This window comes from Lolium rigidum, chromosome 3, assembly GCF_022539505.1.
Source record: "Lolium rigidum isolate FL_2022 chromosome 3, APGP_CSIRO_Lrig_0.1, whole genome shotgun sequence".
NCBI classification, from domain to species: Eukaryota; Viridiplantae; Streptophyta; class Magnoliopsida; order Poales; family Poaceae; genus Lolium; species Lolium rigidum.
In genome coordinates this window covers 185,094,754-185,103,895 of record NC_061510.1, presented here as the reverse complement: position 1 = coordinate 185,103,895, position 9,142 = coordinate 185,094,754, and positions in this window count along the sequence as shown.

Genomic DNA, 9,142 nt, shown 5'->3' with positions numbered 1-9,142 from the left:
CACTTTTACGGCGCCGTTACTACTTGCTCATATTCATTCATACCACTTGTATTTCACTATCTCTTCGCCGAACTAGTGCACCTATACATCTGACAAGTGTATTAGGTGTGTTGGGGACACAAGAGACTTCTTGCTTTGTGATTGCAAGGTTGCTTGAGAGGGATATCTTTGACCTCTTCCTCCCTGAGTTCGATAAACCTTGGGTGATCCACTTAAGGGAAACTTGCTGCTGTTCTACAAACCTCTGCTCTTGGAGGCCCAACACTGTCTACAAGAATAGAAGCACACGTAGACATCAAGCACTTTTCTGGCGCCGTTGCCGGGGAGGAAAGGTAAAAGGCACTCACACTTCGGTCCCAGGTAACTAAGTTATTTTCTGTTGCCGTTGTAAGTGCTCGAAGCTATTTCCTTTCGATCCTGCAATTGCATCTTTTTGTTTCTTGTTTTACACTAGTAAGGCTTAATGGAAGACAACAACAAAATGAGAGATCTTTATGAACTTTATCTTGAATTAGGACATGATGTGTTTGAAGAGAAAATTAAAATACCCATGGAACTTATGCATGCTAATGGGAATGTTATTAGTATGAATGCTTTGAACACCATTGTTGCTAATGCTATGGAAGAATTTAAGCTTGGGGAGGTCGGTTTTGATGAAAATGATCTCTTTAGTCCTCCGGGTATTGAGGAGAAAGTTTATGTTGATTATGATATGCCTCCTATTTATGATGATTATAATGATAGTGGTCTTTTGGTGCCACCTACTATGGAGAGTAAATTTTATTATGATTATACTATACCTCCTATATTTGATGATGAGAATAATAATGATAGCTACTTTGTTGAATTTGCTTCCACTACAACTAATAAAATTGATTATGCTTATGTGGAGAGTAATGATACTTTTATGCATGTGAATAAGAATGCTTTATGTGATACTTATATTGTTGAGTTTGTTCATGGTGCCTCTGAAAATTATTATGAGAGACGAAAATATGGTTGTAGAAGTTTTCATGTTACTAAAACACCTCTCTACATGCTGAAATTTTTGAAGTTACACTTGTTTTATCTTCCTATGCTTGTTACTTTGCTCTTCATGAACTTGTTTATTTACAAGATTCCTATGCATAGGAAGCATGTTAGACTTAAATGTGTTTTGAATTTGCTTCTTGATGCTCTCTTTTGCTATTTATTGCGAGTGCATCATTAAAATTGCTGAGCCCATCTTAATGGCTATAAAGAAAGAACTTCTTGGGAGATAACCCATGTGTTTATTTTGCTATTGTTTTGTTGTGTCTTGGAAGTTGTTACTACTGTAGCAACCTCTCCTTATCTTTATTTTATTGCATTGTTGTGCCAAGTAAAGTCTTTGATAGCAAGGTTGATACTAGATTTGGATTACTGCGCAGAAACAGATTTTTGTATGTCACGAATCTGGGCAGAATTCTTTGTAGGTAACTCAGAAAAATCTGCCAATTTACGTGCGTGATCCTCAGATATGTACGCAACTTTCATTCAATTTGGGCATTTTCATCTGAGCAAGTCTGGTGCCACTTTAAAATTCGTCTTTACGGACTGTTCTGTTTTGACAGATTCTGCCTTTTATTTCGCATTGCCTCTTTTGCTGTGTTGGATGGATTTCTTTGTTCCATTGACTTCCAGTAGCTTTGGGCAATGTCCGAAGTGTTAAGAATGATTGTGTCACCTCTGAACATGTGAATTTTTGATTATGCACTAACCCTCTAATGAGTTTGTTTCGAGTTTGGTGTGGAGGAAGTTTTCAAGGGTCAAGAGAGGAGGATGATATACTATGATCAAGAAGAGTGAAGAGTCTAAGCTTGGGGATGCCCCGGTGGTTCATCCCTGCATATTCAAGAAGACTCAAGCGTCTAAGCTTGGGGATGCCCAAGGCATCCCCTTCTTCATCGACAACATTATCAGGTTCCTCCCCTGAAACTATATTTTTATTCCATCACATCTTATGTGCTTTGCTTGGAGCGTCGGTTTGTTTTTGTTTTTGTTTTTGTTTGAATAAAATGTATCCTAGCATTCATTGTGTGGGAGAGAGACACGCTCCGCTGTTGCATATGGACAAATATGTCCTTAGGCTTTACTCATAGTATTCATGGCGAAGGTTGAAACTGCTTCGTTAATTGTTATATGGTTGGAAACGGGAAATGCTACATGTAGTAATTGATAAAATGTCTTGGATAATTTGATACTTGGCAATTGTTGTGCTCATGTTTAAGCTCTTGCATCATATACTTTGCACCCATTAATGAAGAAATACATAGAGCTTGCTAAAATTTGGTTTGCATAATTGGTCTCTCTAAGGTCTAGATAATTTCTAGTAAAGAGTTTGAACAACAAGGAAGACGGTGTAGAGTCTTATAATGTTTACAATATGTCTTTTATGTGAGTTTTGCTGCACCGGTTCATCCTTGTGTTTGTTTCAAATAACCTTGCTAGCCTAAACCTTGTATCGAGAGGGAATACTTCTCATGCATCCAAAATCCTTGAGCCAACCACTATGCCATTTGTGTCAATCATACCTACCTACTACATGGTATTTCTCCGCCATTCCAAAGTAAATTGCTTGAGTGCTACCTTTAAATTTCCATCATTCGCCTTTGCAATATATAGCTCATGGGACAAATAGCTTAAAAACTATTGTGGTATTGAATATGTACTTATGCACTTTATCTCTTATTAAGTTGTTTGTTGTGCGATAACCATGTTCCTGGGGACGCCATCAACTACTCTTTGTTGAATATCATGTGAGTTGCTATGAATGTTCGTCTTGTTTGAAGTAAGGGCGGTTTTCACAATCAAATGGTTTGAGTATGCATACTGTTAGAGAAGAACATTGGGCCGCTAACTAAAGCCATGATTCATGGTGGAAGTTTCAGTCTGGACATAAAACCTCAATCTCTTATGAGAATATTATCTCGTTGTTGAATGCTTAAGCATTAAAAGAGGAGTCCATTATCTGTTGTCTATGTTGTCCCGGTATGGGTGTCTAAGTTGAAGAATGATCAAAAGCGAGAAATCCAATGCGAACTTTCTCCTTAGACCCTTGTACAGGCGGCATAGAGGTACCCTTTGTGACAATTGGTTGAAACATATGTTATGTAATGATAATCAGTGTTAACCCAAGCTAATTAGGACAAGGTGCGGGCACTATTAGTACACTATGCATGAGGCTTGCAACTTGTAAGATATAATTTACATAACACATATGCTTTATTACTACCGTTGACAAAATTGTTTCTTGTTTTCAAAACCAAAGCTCTAGCACAAATATAGCAATCAATGCTTCCCTCTGCGAAGGGCCTTTCTTTTACTTTTATGTTGAGTCAGTTCACCTATCTCTTTCCACCTCAAGAAGCAAACACTTGTGTTAACTGTGCATTGATTCCTACATACTTGCATATTGCACTTGTTATATTACTTTACATTGACAATATCCATGAGATATACATGTTATAAGTTGAAAGCAACCGCTGAAACTCAATCTTCCTTTGTGTTGCTTCAATACCTTTACTTAGATTTATTGCTTTATGAGTTAACTCTTATGCAAGACTTATTGATGCTTGTCTTGAAGTACTATTCATGAAAAGTCTTTGCTTTATGATTCATTTGTGTACTCATGTCATTACCATTGTTTTGTCGCTGCATTCATTACATATGCTTACAATAGTATGATCAAGGTTATGATGGCATGTCACTCCGAAATTATCTTTGTTATCGTTTACCTGCTCGGGACGAGCAGGAACTAAGCTTGGGGATGCTTGATACGTCTCAAACGTATCTATAATTTCTTATGTTCCATGCCACATTATTGATGATACCTACATGTTTTATGCATACTTTATGTCATATTTATGCGTTTTCCGGAACTAACCTATTGACGAGATGCCGAAGGGCCAGTTGTTGTTTTCTGCTGTTTTTGGTTTCAGAAATCCTAGTAAGGAAATATTCTCGGAATCGGACGAAATCAACGCACAGCATCTTAGGATTGCATGAAGCTTCCAGAACACCCGAGAGCCGCCAGAGGGGGGCCACGGGCCCACCAAACAGTAGGCCGGCACGGCCAAGGGGGGGCCCGCGCCCCCCTGTTGTGTCGTCGCCTCGTTGACCTTCTGACGCCGCCTCTTCGCCTATATAAAGGTCCCTGACCTAAATCACGATACGGAAAAGCCACGGTACGAGAAACCTTCCAGAGCCGCCGCCATCGCGAAGCCAAGATCTGGGGGACAGGAGTCTCTGTTCCGGCACGCCGCCGGGACGGGGTAGTGCCCCCGGAAGGCTCCTCCATCGACACCACCGCCATCTTCATCAACGTTGCTGTCTCCCATGAGGAGGGAGTAGTTCTCCATCGAGGCTCGGGGCTGTACCGGTAGCTATGTGGTTCATCTCTCTCCTATGTACTTCAATACAATAATCTCATGAGCTGCCTTACATGATTGAGATTCATATGATGATGTTTGTAATCTAGATGTCATTATGCTAGTCAAGTGGATTTTACTTATGTGATCTCCGGAGACTCCTTGTCCCACGTGTGTAAAGGTGACAGTGTGTGCACCGTGTGGGTCTCTTAGGCTATATTTCATAGAATACTTATTCACTGTTATGAATGGCATAGTGAAGTGCTTATTTATATCTCTTTATGATTGCAATATGTTTTGTATCACAATTTATCTGTGTGCTACTCTAGTGATGTTATTAAAGTAGTTTATTCCTCCTGCACGGTGTAATGGTGACAGTGTGTGCATCGTGTAGTACTTGGTGTAGGCTATGATTGTGATCTCTTGTAGATTATGAAGTTAACTATTGCTATGATAGTATTGATGTGATCTATTCCTCCTTTCGTAGTGTGAAGGTGACGAGTGTGCATGCTATGTTAGTACTTGGTTTGGTTATGTTGATCTGTTATGCACTCTATGGTTATTTAAATATGAACATTGAATATTGTGGAGCTTGTTAACTCCGGCATTGAGGGTTCGTGTAATCCTACACAATTAGTGGTGTTCATCATCCAACAAGAGGGTATAGAGTCTAGCATCTATCTATTTATTCTGTTATGTGATCAATGTTGAGAGTGTCCACTAGTGAAAGTATGATCCCTAGGCCTTGTTCCTAAATACTGCTATCGCCGCTTGTTTACTGTTCTACTGCATGTTTACTTCCTGCAATATTACTACCATCAATTGCACGCCGGCAAGAACTTTTACGGCGCCGTTACTACTTGCTCATATTCATTCATACCACTTGTATTTCACTATCTCTTCGCCGAACTAGTGCACCTATACATCCGACAAGTGTATTAGGTGTGTTGGGGACACAAGAGACTTCTTCCTTTGTGATTGCAGGGTTGCTTGAGAGGGATATCTTTGACCTCTTCCTCCCTGAGTTCGATAAACCTTGGGTGATCCACTTAAGGGAAACTTGCTGCTGTTCTACAAACCTCTGCTCTTGGAGGCCCAACACTGTCTACAAGAATAGAAGCACACGTAGACATCAGACGGCAAAACGAAGTCGAGTCACCTGCTCAGGGACTGTCGGCAGTTCCTTGACACGCACAAACTCATCCAGCAGTCAGGTCAGCAACCGCTACCACCACCACCCCCACCTCCACCGCAGCATCAAGTCCAGCAGGCTCAACCTCATCAACCCAACGAGGCGTTTCCACCACCACGTGGGCAGATGAGCATGATCCATAGGACAGGTGTCTCGAGAAGAGAGATGAAGAAGCTCACCCGAGAGATTAACCTGGCAGAAAGCATCATGGCGAACATCCCCGAGTATGTCGAGTGGTCCTCTCAGAACATTACGTTCAGTCGAGCAGATCACCCGATGACCATACCAAAACCAGGACACGCTGCCTTAGTAGTTGAGGCACAAATCGGGGGGTTCAAGATGAGCAAAGTCTTCATGGATGGTGGAAGCGGGTTAAACCTGATATTCGTCGACACAATCAGAAGTATGGGGATCACCATGAGGATGCTAGAAGAAACAGACACTTGCTTCCATGGGATCCTTCCAACAGCACCGGGTTTGATGAGGACATCCCTACTACACCACTACCTCCGTCATTGATAAATGAAGATGAACCTGTTGTGAAGCTCAAGTCCAATGATGTTCGGATTGGACCAATTACAAGGGCTCGTGCGAAGCTACTTAAACAACATGTGAACTTGTTTCTAAACGGTACTTTGATTGATGAGAACTTTATACTGCCTAAGTCCTATTATTTATGTATCATCAGGTATCAAGAGGAGACGAGCGTCGCACGAGGAGTAGAGGAGCAGCTGGACATGAAGACGGACGTCAAGATGGCCGTGAAGCTGGACATGGAGCTGGACATGAAGATATCTCATGGTCGCGCAAGGGAGGAGCGGGAGGCATGCGCGAGAGGAGAAGACGACGTCCAGGCCGGTCCAGAACCCGGTCAGACCGGCCTCCAGACCGGCAAGTCCGGTCTCTGGCCCGGTTGACCGGTCGCCAACCGGCCGCCAACCGGAAGTGACGCATCGTACCGGGCAAAAACCGGAAAGTTGCGAGGTTTCCGGTTGCCGCCCGGTTGACCGGACGCCAGACCGGCCGACCCGGTCCCTGGCCCGGTTGACCGGATTCCAGACCGGATTCGTCCGAGTGTGTCTCGACCAGATCTATTCTGGGTCGGTTATTCTTGTATCTTTTTGACCAGAACTCGTCCCGGACACCTATATAAGTGCCCAGGACGCCCCCTAGCTGCTTTAGACCACGTTTAAGATAAACCCTAGTTCTTAGTTGTTTGCTCTGCAAAACTATTGAATTCCCTACACCATATTGCTTGATATTGTGTAGATCCTGTTAAAGTCTTGTGTGATCTGTTGTTCCATTGGGAATTAGACGGTTGCAACTTACCGCTTCGTGGTTGGCGGCTACGTGCGCAAGTGTGTGGAGTTGCGAATATCTTGCAGGGTTGAGAGCTGTTGCATTGGCGACAGGGACCAATCGAGAGATCTCGTTGCGTCATACAAGTTATCATCCACTTCATCGTCGTGTTCCTCCGCTGCCATCACCCCGTGATCATCATCACCACCATTGCTTACTGAGAAGATCGGGCCACCCCATATCATCTTGGTATCAGATTTCCAGTTTTCCTCGGTAAGCCATCCACAATCCACCCCATAGTTGAGTTGTGAGTGTTTTCTGATACGTCTCCGACGTATCGATAATTTCTTATGTTCTATGCCATATTATTGATGATACCTACATGTTTTATGCACACTTTATGTCATATTCGTGCATTTTCTGGAACTAACCTATTAACAAGATGCCGAAGTGCCGGTTCTCGTTTTCTCGCTGTTTTTGGTTTCAGAAATCCTAGTAACGAAAGATTCTCGGAATTGGACGAAACAAAGACGCAGGGGCCTATTTTTCCACAGAGCTTCCAGAAGACCGAAGAACATATGAAGTGGGGCCACGAGGTGGCGACACCACAAGGCGGCGCGGCCTGGGGGGCCCGCGCCGCCCTATGGTGTGGCCCCCTCGTCAGGACCCCGACTCTGCCCTTCCGCCTACTTAAAGCCTCCGTCGTGAAACCCCTGATGCGAAAAACGACGATACGGAAAACCTTCCAGAGACGCTGCCGCCGCCAATCCCATCTCGGGGGATTCTGGAGATCTCCTCCGGCACCCTGCCGGAGAGGGGATTCATCTCCCGGAGGACTCTACACCGCCATGGTCGCTCTCGGAGTGATGAGTGAGTAGTTCACCCCTGGACTATGGGTCCTTAGCGGTAGCTAGATGGTTGTCTTCTCCTCATTGTGCTTCATTGTTGGATCTTGTGAGCTGCCTAACATGATCAAGATCATCTATACGTAATACTCTATGTTGTGTTTGTCGGGATCCGATGGATAGAGAATACCATGTTATGTTAATTATCAAGTTATTGCATATGTGTTGTTTATGATCTTGCATGCTCTCCGTTATTAGTAGAGGCTCCGGCCAAGTTGATGCTAGTAACTCCAAGAGGGAGTATTTATGCTCGATAGTGGGTTCATGCCTGCATTGACACACGGGACGAGTGACGGAAAGTTCTAAGGTTGTGTTGTGCTTGTTGCCACTAGGGATAAAACATTGATGCTATGTCCGAGGATGTAGTTATTGATTACATTACGCACCATACTTAATGCAATTGTCCGTTGCTTTGCAACTTAATACTGGAAGGGGTTCGGACGATAACCTGAAGGTGGACTTTTTAGGCATAGATGCAGTTGGATGGCGGTCTATGTACTTTGTCGTAATGCCCAATTAAATCTCACTATACTTATCATGACATGTATGTGCATTGTTATGCCCTCTCTATTTGTCAATTGCCCGACTGTAACTTGTTCACCCAACATGCTTTTATCTTATGGGAGAGACACCTCTAGTGAACTGTGGACCCCGGTCCATTCTTTAATCCTGAAATACAAATCTGCTGCAATACTTGTTTTTACTATTTTCTCTCGCAAACAATCATCTTCCACACAATACGGTTAATCCTTTGTTACAGCAAGCCGGTGAGATTGACAACCTCATCTGTTTCGTTGGGGCAAAGTACTTTGGTTGTGTTGTGCAGGTTCCACGTTGGCACCGGAATCTCCGGTGTTGCGCCGCACTACATCCCGCCGCCATCAACCTTCAACGTGCTTCTTGGCTCCTCCTGGTTCGATAAACCTTGGTTTCTTTCCGAGGGAAAACTTGCTGCTGTGCGCATCATACCTTCCTCTTGGGGTTGCCCAACGAACGTGTGAAATACACGCCATCAAGCATATTTTTACGGCGCCGTTGCCGGGGAGATCAAGACACGCTGCAAGGGGAGTCTCCACTTCTCAATCTCTTTACTTTGTTTTTGTCTTGCTTTATTTTATTTACTACTTTGTTTGCTGCACTTATATCAAAACACAAAAAAAAAATTTAGTTGCTAGTTTTACTTTACTTGCTATCTTGTTTTCTATATCAAAAACACAAAAAAATTAGTTACTTGTTTTACTTTACTTAATATCATGCATGTTTTTATTTCACTAGTTAAGCATAATGGAAAACAACAAAAATATGAGAGATCTTTATGAACTTTATCTTGAATTAGGACATGATGTGTTTGAAGAGAG